The sequence below is a fragment of the Entelurus aequoreus genome, linkage group LG10, assembly GCF_033978785.1.
Source record: "Entelurus aequoreus isolate RoL-2023_Sb linkage group LG10, RoL_Eaeq_v1.1, whole genome shotgun sequence".
Classification (NCBI taxonomy): Eukaryota; Metazoa; Chordata; class Actinopteri; order Syngnathiformes; family Syngnathidae; genus Entelurus; species Entelurus aequoreus.
The window spans coordinates 69,463,783-69,481,282 of NC_084740.1; the positions used below are offsets into that span (position 1 = coordinate 69,463,783).

At 39.6% G+C, this 17,500-nt stretch overlaps 1 protein-coding gene across 2 annotated transcripts in view; it reads right to left on the reverse strand.

The window, feature by feature from the left end:
- Positions 1-17,500, reverse strand: part of wars2 (tryptophanyl tRNA synthetase 2, mitochondrial) — a 56,071-nt gene that overhangs the window by 15,186 nt on the left and 23,385 nt on the right. The gene's annotated exons all lie outside the window — the stretch shown is intronic.

The window sequence follows — 17,500 nt, forward strand, 5'->3', positions numbered from 1 at the left end:
GCTTATAAAACAGTGCAGCTAATTTATGGATTTTTCTTTGCTGACGGCTATAATGTAAATAGTTTGTTTTTTTAAAACCAAACACACTGATTAGGTGTGATTGTTTGTGCTATGGCGCCATCTTTTTCGATAACTTTGCTTTCCAGGTAGCCAGCTTTTGGAATAGGGTAGTTTGTCCAGGTACAGTCCCTTGGTCTTTTTATTCTGTAATTCATTTTAATCCAGTTTGTTGGTCGCCTTCACATTGTAAACAAAGCCTTTATCCAACAAGTATGTTTACCCAGACCCCACAATGCATTGCAAAATCACGTGGTCTTTGGAGGCTAATAAAACGTTTTTAAAACCAAGTTTTCCTTTTTCTAGAATCGATAAAATCGATCAATTTCCTTTTAAGACGATGTTGAATCGATACCTATCTCCCGGAACGCAAACTTGCCGAGCACAGATCGATGTACCGTATTTTCGGTATTATAGAGTGCACCTAGGGGTGTAACGGTACACAAAAATTTCGGTTCGGTACGTACCTCGGTTTAGAGGTCACGATTCGATTCATTTTCGCTACAGTAAGAAAACAACAAAATATAAATTTTTGGGTTACTTATTTACCAGATTTGCAAAATCTTACACCAAAAATATTTTTCTTAGTGGAATATTTGATGTGAAGTAATCGGAACCTTGGATAGGTCAAAAATTCATAATAACATTGATTTTGATTCAATATTATGTTTTGAGCAATGACAGTTTGAAAGAAAAAAAATCAGCTTTATTTTATTAGTCAACATTGCAACTTTTTCTAAATTACATCTAACCTTTAAGCTTTTTTATTTCAATTTTGTTATGTTTTTGTTTATTTTAATAATATTTTTAGAATGTGCCGTGGGTTAACCCCTTCTTAACCCTGAACGTACATTGAAAATACACACAACCCTAACTCAAAATGCCGGACATTTGAGGCATTTAAGAAACTCCGCCCTGACAGCTCCGCAAAAGAGGACATGTTCGGTGAAAAGAGGACGTATGGTCAGTCTATCGTAGCCCGTTAGCTGCTAGCATGCCGTGTGTTGTGCCTTGGTGTGCATTGTTTACACAACGTGCGTAACGCTACTTAATATGTCCGTGTGGAAACTCGTTCGGTACATCTCCAAACTGACCCGGAACCCCCGTATCGAAACGGTTTAATACAAATACACGTACCGTTACACCCCTAGGTGCACCCACAACATTTTGGAAGATAAATGCTTCCCATATATTAGCCAGACCGGACTATAAGCCGCAGATACATACGTTGTGAAATTAGTTATTTATACGTAAATATTTTGTAAATGTTTACTTACATACCTTAACTGTAAAACGGCTGATCAAACAAAACAGAAGTCATCGTCATGGACCCACTAGCTGCGGAAGCTAGCTCTCTAATCAGCTAAACCGACTCAATAACTCCACGGTGACGTTTTGGTGAACTTACCAAGCTAAAACAATATAAAAAGAATGCCATTGTAAATTAATAATACTAACACAGACACTCGTAAACCTGTTAGCTAATTAGTTCAGGCTAACGACGCTAGCTCGATTTCAATAGCACATACAAATATGCATGAAAACACTCCTACACGGGACGGTTTAGTAAGAAAGGATTGATTTAGTTATATTTAGGGCTGCAACAACCAATCGATTAAATCGATTAAAAAAATAGTTGGCGATTAATTTGGTCATCGATTCGTTGGATCTGTGCTATGCGCATGCGCAGAGGCTACTTTTTAAAAAACTGTTGTTTTTTTTATAAACCGTTCATTTATTAACGGCAACATTTACAAACAGCCGAGAAACAATAATCAAAATAAGTATGGTGCCAGTATGCATGTTTTTTTCCAATAAAATACTGGAAAGGATAGACATGTAGTTTGTCTCTTTTATCTGATTATTAATCGATTAATCAAAGTAATAATCAACAGATTAATCGATTATCAAATTAGTTGCTAGTTGCAGTCCTAGTTATATTGCAAAACTTACAACAGTGTTTCCCACACATTCATTTATTTGTGGCGGCCCGCCACGAAAGAATTACGTCCGCCACAAATAATTTTTTTTATTTTGGCCTGTCCAGCTTCTCAGGCAAATCATATAGTTGATGTAGATGCCCATATCGGCTGTTCAGATTTACTTTACAAAAGAGAAGTGTAGGATACTTCTCTTGTTGCCTTATTTGTATTTGACCACTACTGTTTTCTGTTTATTTGTTACTGACTGTGGCAGGACACCTCTGCCTCTGTTTCACTTTATGTTGCTGGTAAATAATATGGTTGTAGTAGTAGGCTAAAGTTAAATTATTTAGTATGCACTAATTAAAGGGGCAGAGCTTTAAGAGACATTTTAGCTTTTATATTTTATAAGATATATTTTTTGTAAGAACCACAAATAATAAATATATTTCAGTGAATAACTTATTGTTCAAATCTGTATATAAATATGTATATAAAGTGTTGTAATTATATTGTAAAATGGATGGATGGATGGATGGACGTTTAAAACAAAACTGTTATTATTAATTAGTAAGTATACATTTTTTGAGCCTTTTTAGAGAAAATCATATCATTGTAGTAAATTATGCAAATTACTTGATGATGTAATGGTGACCACGCCCATAGCCACGCCCCCACCACCACAGGTATCTTGGCAGTTTATGGGAAACACTGTACAAACGTTGCTTGGAGTGATGAATTAAGAATCCATACGAGTAGAACAGCTATGGACGACTAGAAGACGGAATGGCACTTCTACTTCCGGTTGACAAGCCAACGGTTTTCACTGATTGGAGAGCTAGCTTCCGCAGCTAGTGGGTCCATGACGATGACTTCTGTTTTGTTTGATCAGCTGTTTTACTGCCATGTTACAGACACTGTTTGGAAACAATTAAGGTATGTAAATAAACATTTATGAAATATTTCTGTATAAATAACTCATTTCACAACGTATATTTCTGCGGCTAATATATGGGGGAAAAAAAATTATTCTGAAATTTTGTGGGTGTGGCTTATATACTGGTACGCTCTATATCCGGAAAATACTGTACTAAATGGAAGGACACTGCAGCACATGAAACAAGAAGACTTGTCCAGAAGATGGTGCCATAGCACAAACAATAACACACCTATTCAGTGTATTTGCTTGGTGTTTTTTTTTTAAAACTATTTGCATTATTGTCGTCAGCGGAGAAAAATCCATGAATTCGCCGCACCGTTTTATAAGTGTAGGAAAAAAGTAGCGGCTTATAGTTTGGAATTTACAGTAATTCCTGCAAAGTATTAAAACACTGAAATAAACCGCAGTACCAGTCTTAGAAGAAACCAGTTGCTTTCATGACCAAAACCCTCGTGGATCTCAGAGTTATCACCTAAATCTCTCAGGCGATCAAATGTCCTTTGCTTGGGAGTCTTCAAAGTTATCCGCACTAATCATCAGGACCTGAAGCTTTCACGGGAAATCCTCTCCGGGGCAGCGCGAGGAAGCCGGTTATCTCGACAGCTCGCTGAGACGCATCACATTCAATTTGGAGCGAAAGCCAAGCCTGGAGATCAGATGGCAGCAGCTGTGTTGCCAGCCTGGCCCAGAGCGCTGCAGGGACAACTGGTCCGAGGCCAGCGTGCCGGGCTCGGCGAGAGCCAGGCCGGAAGGAACTGGCTGCTTATGTCATTACCCGCGAGGTAATTGCGCTGGACTGCCACTGATGCTGAGAGCCTCTTAAGAGGTGTCAGGGTCGATTTGGCTGCCGGGTCTGGTTCATGTGTGTTCTCACCTCCAGCCGACACGCCGAACGCATGTTCCCCCCCCTCCTCTTTGGCCGAGGCCGCCCCGAGGGAAGCCATTAGCCATGCAGACATGGTAATGGTGTCATTTGAGCCAATCGAGTGTCAAATGAGAGTCAACACCGCCACTAAGCAGCCACCGGCAATCACAGGCCGTCACCTGGCCGAGACACCTCCGAGGAACGCCGGGTCGGGAGCCGGCGCCTCCAGACGCACGCGAGGAAAGCTGCGGTGGGGGAGGAAGAGGTAAATCAGGCGCCGTTCGACGACAGCGGGGACAGCGAGTGTTGTAAAGCAATTAATTTTTATGACGGATGCCGCAACACAAGACCAGCAGTCATAAAACGCGATAGGACCCACGTCTTCCACTTTCGGCTTCTAAATCACAGTCGGGGGGGTCAGCGCTGAGTCGTCGTACGCCTTCAAGCGTTACAAGAAATGTGTCATCCGGACCAAAACGTACCTTATTTCATTCGCCGCATTACATAACTCGGGGAAAAATATACACATATATGACATGACATCGCCCCAGAGCCATATTTGGTAACGTGAGTCCATGTTTAAAAAGGCAGCCGGAGCCGGTGGAGGCTCGCAGCAAACTGAAGCACGGAAAAACGAGAGTAGAAATACGACCATTGAAGGGTGAAGTGCATTAAAGGCCTACTGAAATGATTTTTTTTTTATTTAAACGGGAATAGCAGATCCATTCTATGTGTCATACTTGATCATTTCGCGATATTGCCATATTTTTGCTGAAAGGATTTAGTAGAGATAATCGACGATAAAGTTCGCAACTTTTGCTCGCTGATAAAAAAAAGCCTTGCCTGTACCGGAAGTAGCGTGACGTCACAGGAGCTAGTATTCCTCACAATTCCCCGTTGTTTACAATGGAGCGAGAGAGATTCGGACCGAGAAAGCGACGATTACCCCATTAATTTGAGCGAGGATGAAAGATTCGTAGATGAGGAACGTTACAGTGAAGGACTTGAGAGGCAGTGATGGACGTATCTTTTTTCGCTCTGACCGTAACTTAGGTACAAGCTGGTTCATTGGATTCCACACTCTCTCCTTTTTCTATTGTGTATCACGGATTTGTATTTTAAACCACCTCGGATACTATATCCTCTTGAAAATGAGAGTCGAGCACGCGAAATGGACATTTAAAGTGACTTTTATCTCCAAGACAATACATCGGTGACACACTTAGCTACTGAGCTAACGTGCTAGCATCGTTCTCAAATGAAGATAGAAACAAAATAAATAAACCCCTGACTGGAAGGATAGACAGAAGAGCAAAAATACTATTAAACCATGTACATGTAACTACACGGTTAAAAATTCTCAGCCTGGTAAGGCTTAACAATGCTGTTGCTAACGACGCTAAGGCTAATTTAGCAACTTAGCAGCCGGAACTCACAGAACTATGATAAAACATTAGCGCTCCACCTACGCCAGCCAGCCCTCATCTTCCCATCAACAGCCGTGCTCACCTGCGTTCCAGCAATCAACGGCGCGACGAAGGACTTCATCCGTGGGTTTGGCGGCAAGCATCGGCTAGGCGTCTTCTATCAGGGTAAGTAGTCCTTGTTGTGTTGCTGTAAGTATTGTACTTAGCCGCTAAGACACCGATCGATCCCACCTACAACGTTCTTCTTTGCAGCCTCCATTGTTCATTAAACAAATTGCAAAAGATTCACCAACGCAGATGTCCAGAATACTGTGGAATTTTGTCGAAGAAAACAGAGCTTTGTGTATTGTGTCCAATAGGGCCCAAACACTTCCGCGCATTTTATGACGTCACGCGCATAAATCATATCCAAAGGAGATTTTCAACCGGAAGTGTGGCTGGAATTTTAAAATTGCACTTTATACGTTAACCCGGCCGTATTGGCATGTGTTTCAATGTTAAGATTTCATCATTGATATATAAACTATCAGACTGCGTGGTCGGTAGTAGTGGCTTTCAGTAGGCCTTTAAGGTCGCACAGAAAAACAACAACTTTGATTTCTGCTCAGTGCGAATCGACGCGGACTGTTTTGTGACTCCGAAAAAGCCGACTCACAATCCTAAAATGAATATGTCGTCACCGGCTATCAAATGTTTTACAACTTTGTTACATTTCACATGCACACTAACAAGGACATTGTCGAAAACCGGTCTGTGTTTGGTAGCGCCTGCGCAGTTATTTTAAAATTAGAGATGTCCGATAATATCGGCCGATAAATGCTTTAAAATGTAATATCGGAAATTATCGGTATCGTTTTTTTTATTATCGGTATCGTTTTTTTTTTTAATTAAATCAACATAAAAAACACAAGATACACTTACAATTAGTGCACCAACCCAAAAAACCTCCCTCCCCCATTTACACTCATTCACACAAAAGGGTTGTTTCCTTCTGTTATTAATATTCTGGTTCCTACATTATATATCAATATATATCAATACAGTCTGCAAGGGATACAGTCCGTAAGCACACATGAATGTGCGTGCTGCTGCTCCACTAATAGTACTAACCTTTAACAGTTAATTTTACTCATTTTCATTAATTACTAGTTTCTATGTAACTGATTTTATATTGTTTTACTTTCTTTTTTATTCAAGAAAATGTTTTTAATTTATTTATCTTATTTTATTTTATTAATTTAAAAAAAAAAAAGGACCTTATCTTCACCATACCTGGTTGTCCAAATTAGGCATAATAATGTGTTAATTCCACAACTGTATATATCAGTATCGGTATCGGTTGATATCGGTATCGGTAATTAAAGAGTTGGACAATATCGGAATATCGGATATCGGCAAAAAGCCATTATCGGACATCCCTAATTAAAATGATTAGAATGACATGAGTGTTGCTGGCCTCTTTAAAGTACACTTTTTGCCGTGCACCTCATTATTTTTGTTTTATTAAGTTTTTTGGAGTGCGTGTTTTTCCTCTATTTAGTACATGCTTGAACATTAAAATGCTGTACAAATCAGATGCTAATTGTTTTAGCATTACTTTGTTGTGTAACGGTACGTGTATTTTTGTATTGAACCGTTTCGGTACGGGGGTTTTGATTTCGGTTCGGAGGTGTACCGAACGAGTTTCCACATCATACTTGCCAACCCTCCCGTTTTTAGCGGGAGACTCCCGGTATTCAGCGCCTCTCCCGATAACCTCCGGGCAGAAATTTTCTCCCGACAAACTCCCGGTATTCAGCCGGAGCTGGAGGCCACGCCCCCTCCAGCTCAATGCGGACCTGAGTGGGGACGGCCTGTTCTCACGTCCGCTTTCCCACAATATAAACAGCTTGCCTGCCCAATGACGTCATAACTGTAGAATGATCGAGGGCGAGTTCTTGGTTTCTTATGTGGGTTTATTGTTAGGCAGTTTCATTAACGTCCTCCCAGCGCGGTAACAACACACAACAACAGCAGTCACGTTTAGTCTACCGTAAAGCAGTTCTTCTGCCGTAAACAGCAATGTTGTGACACTCTTAAACAGGACAATACTGCCATCTACTGGATAGCCTCCAGAACACTGAAATTAAAGTATTTCTTTTATTTATATGTATAATAAAATAAAAAATAAAATATATATATATATATATATATATATAAATATAGCTAGAATTCACTGAAAGTCAAGTATTTCATACGTATACTTATATATATATATATATATATATATGAAATACTTCAGTTGGTGAATTCTAGCTTACATATATTCCCCTCTTAACCACGCCCCCAACCACGCCCCCCCCACCCTCCGGTATTGGAGGTCTCAAGGTTGGCAAGTATGTTCCACATGGACATATTAAAATGCACACCGAGGCACAACACACGGCATGCTAGCAGCTAACGGGCTACGATAGACTGACCATACGTCTCTTTTGCGGAGCTGTCAGGGCGGAGTTTCTTAAATGCCTCAAATGTCCGGCATTTTGAGTTGGGGTTGCGTGTATTTTCAATGTACGTTCAGGGTTAAGAAGGGGTTAAAAACAAAACAAATTGTGCGCGCAGCAGCATTGGTGAGGGTTGGGCAGAGACAGAAAAAGCGAGAGAGTTATGATAAACGCGCATGCGTCGCCAGGCTCTGCTTTTTATCCATATATTTATCACATTTAATTTTTTTTTATCTATAGCAGGGGTGTCAAAAGTGTGCCCCGGAGGCCATTTGCGGCCCACAGCTAATGTTTTAAAGGCCCACGGCACATTCTAAAAATACTATTAAAATAAGCAAAAACATAACAAAAGTGAAATAAAAAAGGTTAAATGTAATTTAGAAAAAGTTGCAATGTTGACTAATAAAACAAAGCTGTTTGTTTTTCTTTCAAACTGTCATTGCTCAAAACATAATATTGAATCAAAATCAATGTTACTATGAATTATTGACCTACGCAAGGTTCCGATTACTTCACATCAAATATTCCACTAAGAAAAATATTTTTGGTGTAAGATTTTGCAAATTTGGTAAATAAATAACCCAAAAATGTATATTTTGTTGTTTTCTTACTGTACTGAAAATCGTGAAAACCGTGACCTCTAAACCGAGGTACGTACCGAACCAAAATTGTTGTGTACCGTTACACCCCCAGCATTATTCCATCATTAAGTGAAGACTTTAGTGTTTTGTTTTTACCTCACAGAACATATTGAATTAGTTAAACTTTTTCAAACCACCAGCTACCTTATTATACCATTAGTGGTTTAAAATAATACATTTTTTATTTTAACTTTATTTTCCACAATTACTACTTTTTTTCTATGCTTTGCACCCTGCGGCTTATGAAAAAGTGTGGCAATTGTATGTATTTTTCTTCGCTGACGGCTGTAAAGCCAATGGTTTTCACTAAACACATGCAAAGGCACATAAATGGTGTTATTGTTTGTGCTATTGTGCCATCTTCTGGACTAGTTTGTTCACTGCAGGTGCAGCTGGGTGAATGCCGACAAGTGTGTCCTGATAATTAAAGCTTTCAACCGGAAGCAGAAGTGCCGTTCCATCTTCTAGCCGTCCATAGCGTGTGTACTCGTATGGATTTTTCATTCATCGCTCCAAGCAATGTTTGTAAGTTTTACAATATAACTAAAACAAATCTTACTTACTAAACCGTCCCGTGTGTGATGTCTGTAGGAGTGTTTTCATGCATATTTGTACATGCTATCGTAAAGGGATCAAGCTAGCGTCGTTAGCATTAGCTAATATGTTAACACGTTTACGAGTGTATGTGTTAGTATTATTAACTTACAATGGCATTCTTTTTGTATTGTTTCAGTTTTGTAAATACACCAAAACCTCATCATGGAGCTAAAGTCTGTTTAGCTGATTGGAGAGCTAGCTTCCGCAGCTAGTGGGTCCATGACGATGACTTCTGTTTTGTTTGATCAGCTGTTTTACAGACAGTTAAGGTATGTAAGTAAACATTTACAAAATATTTCTGTTTTGTTTGATCAGCCATTTTACTGCCGTGTTACAGACACTGTTTGGAAACAATTAAGGTATGTAAATAAACATTTATAAAATATTTCTGTATAAAAAACTCATTTCACAACGTATATATTTACTGTAAATATGGAAAATAATTTTTCTTCTGAAATTTTGTGGGTGTGGCTCTAAATCCGGAAAATACTGTACTTATTTTTTCTTTTTTTTTAAACCAAAAAATATAACAGTAAGACCACTGGCTAGCCCGTTTTACCATTCGAGGTTTAACAGAATCTTTTTATTTTAAGTCTACATTTTTCACAATCACTTATTACATTTGTCACTCCCAACATTGTGCTTTAAATATTGCAGGGCAATTGTTTTTAAACTGGTACTGCCACAGAGTGAACTGGTACTGCCTAAGAGTGAACTGGTACTGCCAAAGAGTGAACTGGTACTGCTTAAGAGTGAACTGGTACTGCCAAAGAGTGAACTGGTACTGATTAAGAGTTAACTGGTAATGTCAAAGAGTGAACTAGTACTGCGAAAGAATGAACTAGTATTGCCAAAGAGTGAACTGGTACTGCCAAAGAGTGAACTGGTACTGATTAAGAGTTAACTGGTAATGTCAAAGAGTGAACTAGTACTGCAAAAGAATGAACTAGTACTGCCAAAGAGTGAACTGGTACTGCCTATGAGTGAACTGGTACTGCCAAAGAGTGAACTGGTACTGCCTAAGAGTGAACTGGTACTGCTTAAGAGTGAACCGGTACTGCTTAAGAGTGAACTGGTACTGCTTAAGAGTGAACTGGTACTGCCAAAAAATGAACTGGTACTGCCAAAGAGTGAACTGGTACTGCCAAAGAGTGAACTGGTACTGCCAAAGAGTGAACTGGTACCGATTAAGAGTGAACTGGTACTGCCAAAGAGTGAACTGGTACCGATTAAGAGTGAACTGGTACTGCCAAAGAGTGAACTGGTACTGCCAAAGAGTGAACTGGTACTGTCAAAGAGTGAACTGGTACTGTCAAAGAGTGAACTGGCACTGCCTAAGAGTGAACTGGTACTGCCAAAGAGTGAACTGGTACTGCCAAAGAGTTAACTGGCACTGCCAAAGAGTTAACTGGCACTGCCAAAGAGTTAACTGGCACTGCCAAAGAGTGAACTGGTACTGCCAAAGAGTGAACTGGTACTGCTTGAGTGAACTGGTACTGCCTGAGAGTGAACTGGTACTGCCTGAGAGTGAACTGGTACTGCCAAAGAGTGAACTGGTACCGATTAAGAGTGAACTGGTACTGCCAAAGAATGAACTGGTACTGCCAAAGAGTGAACTAGTACTGTCAAAGAGTGAACTGGTACTGTCAAAGAGTTAACTGGTACTGCAAAATAGTTAACTTGTACTGCCAAAGAGTGAAGTGGTACTGCCAAAGAGTGAAGTGGTACTGCCAAAGAGTGAACTGGTACTGCTTGAGAGTGAACTGGTACTGCCAAAGAGTGAACTGGTACTGCCAAAGAGTGAACTGGTACTGTCAAAGAGTGAACTGGTACTGCTTAAGAGTGAACTAGTACTGCCAAAGAGTGAACTGGTACTGCCAAAGAGTGAACTGGTACTGCCAAAGAGTGAACTAGTACTGTCAAAGAGTGAACTGGTACTGCAAAATAGTTAACTGGTACTGCAAAAGAGTTAACTTGTACTGCAAAATAGTTAACTTGTACTGCAAAATAGTTAACTTGTACTGCCAAAGAGTGAAGTGGTACTGCTTGAGAGTGAACTGGTACTGCCAAAGAGTGAACTGGTACTGCTTAAGAGTGAACTAGTACTGATTAAGAGTGAACTGGTACTGCCTGAGAGTGAACTTGTACTGCCAAAGAGTGAACTGGTACTGCTTGAGTGAACTGGTACTGCCTGAGAGTGAACTGGTACTGCCAAAGAGTGAACTGGTAGTCAAAGAGTGAACTGGTACTGCCAAAGAGTGAACTGGTACTGTCAAAGAGTGAACTGGTACTGCCAAAGAGTGAACTGGTACTGCCAAAGAGTGAACTGGTACTGTCAAAGAGTGAACTGGTACTGCCAAAGAGTGAACTGGTACTGCCAAAGAGTGAACTGGTACTGCCTGAGAGTGAACTGGTACTGCTTAAGAGTGAACTGGTACTGCTTAAGAGTGAACTGGTGCTGCCAAAGTTCTCCTTCTTAGTTGAAGAGTGTAAAAACTGGAGGCAACACATGGAAGCTTGTTGATGAGGCGTAACAGACATGGAAAAACTTCTCTCTCCTCATATTTTAACGCCGACAGCAGCATGGCTAAGTCTTACTACATCGTTGCTCAGGTGACGAAAGCTTTCCTCTTTTGCGGTCGCCATCTGCTGAAAACATTCTGCACTTTCAGTGCGCGGAAGGTTACGTACACGTTCGACGTGTTTCCACACTGGCAGCACCTTTTTCCAGGGAATAGGTGTTCATTTGTCGGCGTGTGGTAACAAGGTCCGCAGGGATGCGGGTCAAGCAGCAGAAAAACGCGCACGTGTGTTTGCGGCGGCCTTTGCCCCCCCGGCAGATGTAGCAACGTGACGAGGACATGTGTCCGACTTGGACGTGCAGTCTTGTGGTCTTCCCAGGGAAAAAAAAACCCAGCATGTCGCGTCACTTGAGGACAAACGAGGAGCTCCTCTACACTGGAGCGCCAACACAGTACTACTCCTCCCCTCCTCCTCCCCCTCCCCCTCCCCCTCCCCAGCGCACAGTTCCAGAGGAGAGCCCTTTTCCAAGGCTCCGTGGAAACAACATCTCTCTCTCTTTTTCTGGAACGACCGCACGCTGCGGCGCGGCCTCGCCAATGTTGTATTAATCAGCCACAACAAAATGACATGCTCGCGCAGGAATGCCTAATAAATACAACACATGAAAAGCCTCAGCGAGAGTGCAAGAACTGCATCCAGCCATGGAGCAGGAGCTTTCAAACACCCCGACTTATTCAAGCACATATAGCTATTATAGATTCATACTCCGCACAATCAACCCACGATGAAACATTTACGACAACAAACATGAATCAATAATCCAAACATGCATTGGCTCTTTTTTACATTGCCGGTGTGTCCAACTTAATCATTCATCCTAAAAGGTGTCCAAAGTGCGGCCCGCGGCACATTGTACTAAAAAAAATAAGCGGAATAAAACGGGTGTACTGTAATGAGAAGATTCAAACATCGAAAGTAAAAGGAAAACCTTTTTGTGTAGTGGATTGTCCAAAGCTTAAATAGCAACAAAAGTGAATTTAGTACAAAAAGTTTATTTACCCATAATCAAGTCAGATTGAGCTGTCCATGCAGACACACAATCGTCCTCCGGAGGACTCACAAAAAGCAATCTCTCTCTCGAGTCCCGGTCTCCTGCCATTTTTATCTGTCTCTTCGTGCGTCACTCTGTTTTTCCTCTTGCGTCACTCTTGTGGTCTTCGACATGTTTGTTTTCGCAACATCCTTGGATCCCTTAATCATACTTAGACAATCAAAACATTCTGTAGACAGGTTGGCACGACTTAATATTCACTTTTGTCCCACACCCGGTCCATTCAATGGCACAGAATAGAAGACAAATTAAATGAGTGTACATTCTCAGGTCTAGTGATGCTGGCCTCCTGGAGGTCCCCAAGACCAGGCGCCGAACCTGGGGCGACAGGGCCTTCTCCGTGGCTGCCCCCTCTCTCTGGAACGCTCTCCCCAGGCACATCAGAGAAGCCCCCTCCCTCCCTACCTTCAAAACCACCCTAAAAACTCACCTCTTCACATTAGCCTTTCCAAACTGACCCTGCCCTTGGTGTTTCTTTATTATTATTTTTTTCTTTTCTTAGTTTCTTTTCCTAATAAAGTTGTTTTGTTTTCGACATGTTTGTTTTTGCAACATCCTTGGATCCCTTAATCATACTTAGACAATCAAAACATTCTGTAGACAGGTCGGCACGACTTAATATTCACTTTTGTCCCACACCCGGTCCATTCAATGGCACAGAATAGAAGAGAAATTAAATGAGCGTACATTCTTGACAGACATGAAATATAGTTCAAAGGTCAGAAATTCTACTACATGACTTATTCCTAACACAATTATGAGTGGGACCCTTTTGGATCCCGAGACCTCTAGTGTGTTTTGTTTTTTTAAACTGTCATTGCTCAAAGAATAATGACGAATCAAAGTCGGTGTTGTTATGAATGATTGACCTACACTGCAAAAACTGAAATCTAAGTAAGATGAAATATCTCTTAATCATGCACCCTAAAGGTGTCCAAAGTGCGGCCCGTGGCACATTGTACTAAAAAAAATAAGCGGAATAAAACGGGTGTACTGTAATGAGAAGATTCAAGCATCGAAAGTAAAAGGAAAAAATAATAACGTATTTGTGTAGTGGATTGTCCGAAGCTTAAACAGCAACAAAAGTGAATTTAGTACAAAAAGTTTATTTACCCATAATCAAGTCAGATTGAGCTGTCCATGCAGACACACAAACGTCCTCCGGAGGACTCACAAAAAGCAATCTCTCTCGAGTCCCGGTCTCCTGCCATTTTTATCTGTCTCTTCGTGCGTCACTCTGTTTTTTCCTCGTGCGTCACTCTTGTGGTCTTCGACATGTTTGTTTTTGCAACATCCTTGGATCCCTTAATCATACTTAGACAATCAAAACATTCTGTAGACAGGTCGGCACGACTTAATATTCACTTTTGTCCCACACCCGGTCCATTCAATGGCACAGAATAGAAGAGAAATTAAATGAGTGTTCATTCTTGACACACATGAAATATAGTTCAAAGGTCAGAAATTCTACTACATGACTTATTCCTAACACAATTATGAGTGGGACCCTTTTGGATCCCGAGACCTCTAGTGTGTTTTTTTTTTTAAACTGTCATTGCTCAAAGAATAATGACGAATCAAAGTCGGTGTTGTTATGAATGATTGACCTACACTGCAAAAACTGAAATCTAAGTAAGATGAAATATCTCTTAATCATTCACCCTAAAGGTGTCCAAAGTGCGGCCCGTGGCACATTGTACTAAAAAAAATAAGCGGAATAAAACGGGTGTACTGTAACGAGAAGATTCAAGCATCGAAAGTAAAAGGAAAAAATAACGTATTTGTGTAGTGGATTGTCCGAAGCTTAAACAGCAACAAAAGTGAATTTAGTACAAAAAGTTGATTTACCCATAATCAAGTCAGATTGAGCTGTCCATGCAGACACACAAACGTCCTCCGGAGGACTCACAAAAAGCAATCTCTCTCTCAAGTCCCGGTCTCCTGCCATTTTTATCTGTCTCTTCGTGCGTCACTCTGTTTTTTCTCGTGCGTCACTCTTGTGGTCTTCGACATGTTTGTTTTTGCAACATCCTTGGATCCCTTAATCATACTTAGACAATGAAAACATTCTGTAGACAGGTTGGCACGACTTAATATTCACTTTTGTCCCACACCCGGTCCATTCAATGGCACAGAATAGAAGAGAAATTAAATGAGTGTACATTCTTGACACACATGAAATATAGTTCAAAGGTCAGAAATTCTACTACATGACTTATTCCTAACACAATTATGAGTGGGACCCTTTTGGATCCCGAGACCTCTAGTGTGTTTTTTTTTTTAAACTGTCATTGCTCAAAGAATAATGACGAATCAAAGTCGGTGTTGTTATGAATGATTGACCTACACTGCAAAAATTGAAATCTAAGTAAGATGAAATATCTCTTAATCATTCACCCTAAAGGTGTCCAAAGTGCGGCCCGTGGCACATTGTACTAAAAAAAATAAGCGGAATAAAACGGGTGTACTGTAATGAGAAGATTCAAGCATCGAAAGTAAAAGGAAAAAATAACGTATTTGTGTAGTGGATTGTCCGAAGCTTAAACAGCAACAAAAGTGAATTTAGTACAAAAAGTTTATTTACCCATAATCAAGTCAGATTGAGCTGTCCATGCAGACACACAAACGTCCTCCGGAGGACTCACAAAAAGCAATCTCTCTCGAGTCCCGGTCTCCTGCCATTTTTATCTGTCTCTTCGTGCGTCACTCTGTTTTTTCCTCGTGCGTCACTCTTGTGGTCTTCGACATGTTTGTTTTTGCAACATCCTTGGATCCCTTAATCATACTTAGACAATGAAAACATTCTGTAGACAGGTTGGCACGACTTAATATTCACTTTTGTCCCACACCCGGTCCATTCAATGGCACAGAATAGAAGAGAAATTAAATGAGCGTACATTCTTGACAGACATGAAATATAGTTCAAAGGTCAGAAATTCTACTACATGACTTATTCCTAACACAATTATGAGTGGGACCCTTTTGGATCCCGAGACCTCTAGTGTGTTTTTTTTTTTTAAACTGTCATTGCTCAAAGAATAATGACGAATCAAAGTCGGTGTTGTTATGAATGATTGACCTACACTGCAAAAACTGAAATCTAAGTAAGATGAAATATCTCAAATAAGGGTGATATTTGCTTATTTTCTGTCTGATAAGATAATTCTTCTCACTAAGCAGGTTTTATGTTAGAGTGTTTTACTTGTTTTAAGGGTTTTGGTCCTAAATTATCCCAGTAAGATATTACAGCTTGTTGCTGAGATTTGATGACTTATATCAGCGTTCCTCAAAGTGTGGGGCGCGCCCCACTGGTGGGGAATAGAGACATGACAGGTGGGGCGTGAGGAACTGGAGGAAATTTCACTTAAAATTTGTTTTTTTGTTTTTTTATATTCTTAGATTTTTTTTTTTTTTACTATGCTTTCATTTTCTATACACACTGTAAATCACTTTGTGATTCTGTCTGTGAAATCCGCTTTATAAATAAATGTAAATTACTTATTTTTCCTTTAGGCTTTAAATTTCTAGGTAGGAGCGAAAGTTTGACAGACATAGCAACAGTAACTAATGGGGGCTCAAATAGGCTCATTGCAGTCACTAATGCTGGAGTACTGTAAAACTCATGTTCACTTGCCCTGTCTTGCCAAATGCATAGCTCCTCCTTTTTTTTTTGCAAAGATTGCAAAGTGGCACTTTTATTTGATTTATTATTGAACTTGATGCAAGTTATTTGATTTATTATTGAACTTGATGCAAGTTATAACACTTTTATTTGATTTATTATTGAACTTGATGCAAGTTATAACACTTTTTTTGATTTATTATTGAACTTGATGCAAGTTATTTGATTTATTATTGAACTTGATGCAAGTTATAACACTTTTATTTGATTTATTATTGAACTTGATGCAAGTTATAACACTTTTTTTGATTTATTATTGAACTTGATGCAAGTTATAACACTTTTTTTGATTTATTATTGAACTTGATGCAAGTTATAACACTTTTGTTTTATTTATTATTGAACTTGGTGCAAGTTATTTTATTTATTATTGAACTTGATGCAAGTTATACCACAGCTGCACAGTTATTTTATTTATTATTGAACTTGATGTTATTTTATGTTATTGAGTTTGAATGTATACAACTTGATGTTACTTGATGTTCAATAAATTTGAAAATGTTAAGCTTGGCATTAGCGTTCTATTGGGGCGATGGGGGCAGGTGGGGCTTGAAAACTCCCCCTTGTCCAAAGTGGGGGATGACAAAAAAAGTTTGAGAACCACTGACCTATATTGAGTAAAACATGCTTGAAACTAGAATATCAACTGTTGCAAAGCTGTGTCATCAACACTCACAAGTATTTTCAATGAAACAATAGAAAATACGTACTCAATATAGTAGTACAGTTGGCACAGTACAGTAAACTGACAGTTAATATTTAAACATTTAACATCTCAAACAATTTTAAAGAGAAATAGTTCATGCACATTCAGATAAATTCCTCAAAATTACAATTAAAAAAATTTGGGCCGGGGGCCGGGCTGTATATATGCGCACTAATTGACTGAAAGAGCACGCACTTGACGCGATGATGTCATGTTATCGATGGAAAAATGCATTTTTAGACAATATGATTTGCCTGAGCGGGTAGTAGACCCCGAGAGTAACAAGATGTTGTTGCCTTTCCATTAAGAACAAACTAGTTTTTAGTATAAGTTTGCTGGTTTCAAGAAATGTAATGCCGAGCGCATATCATTATGTCAAGATAATGGCACTAGCATTTACTTAATTTAAGAATATTTTTCAACATATTGAGCAAAAAGGTCTCTTTTTTTTTCTACCAAGAAAAGTGCACTTATTAGTGAGAATATACTTATTATAAGGTATTTTTGGGTTCATTAAGGTTAGCAAATTTTACTTGTTTTGGAAAG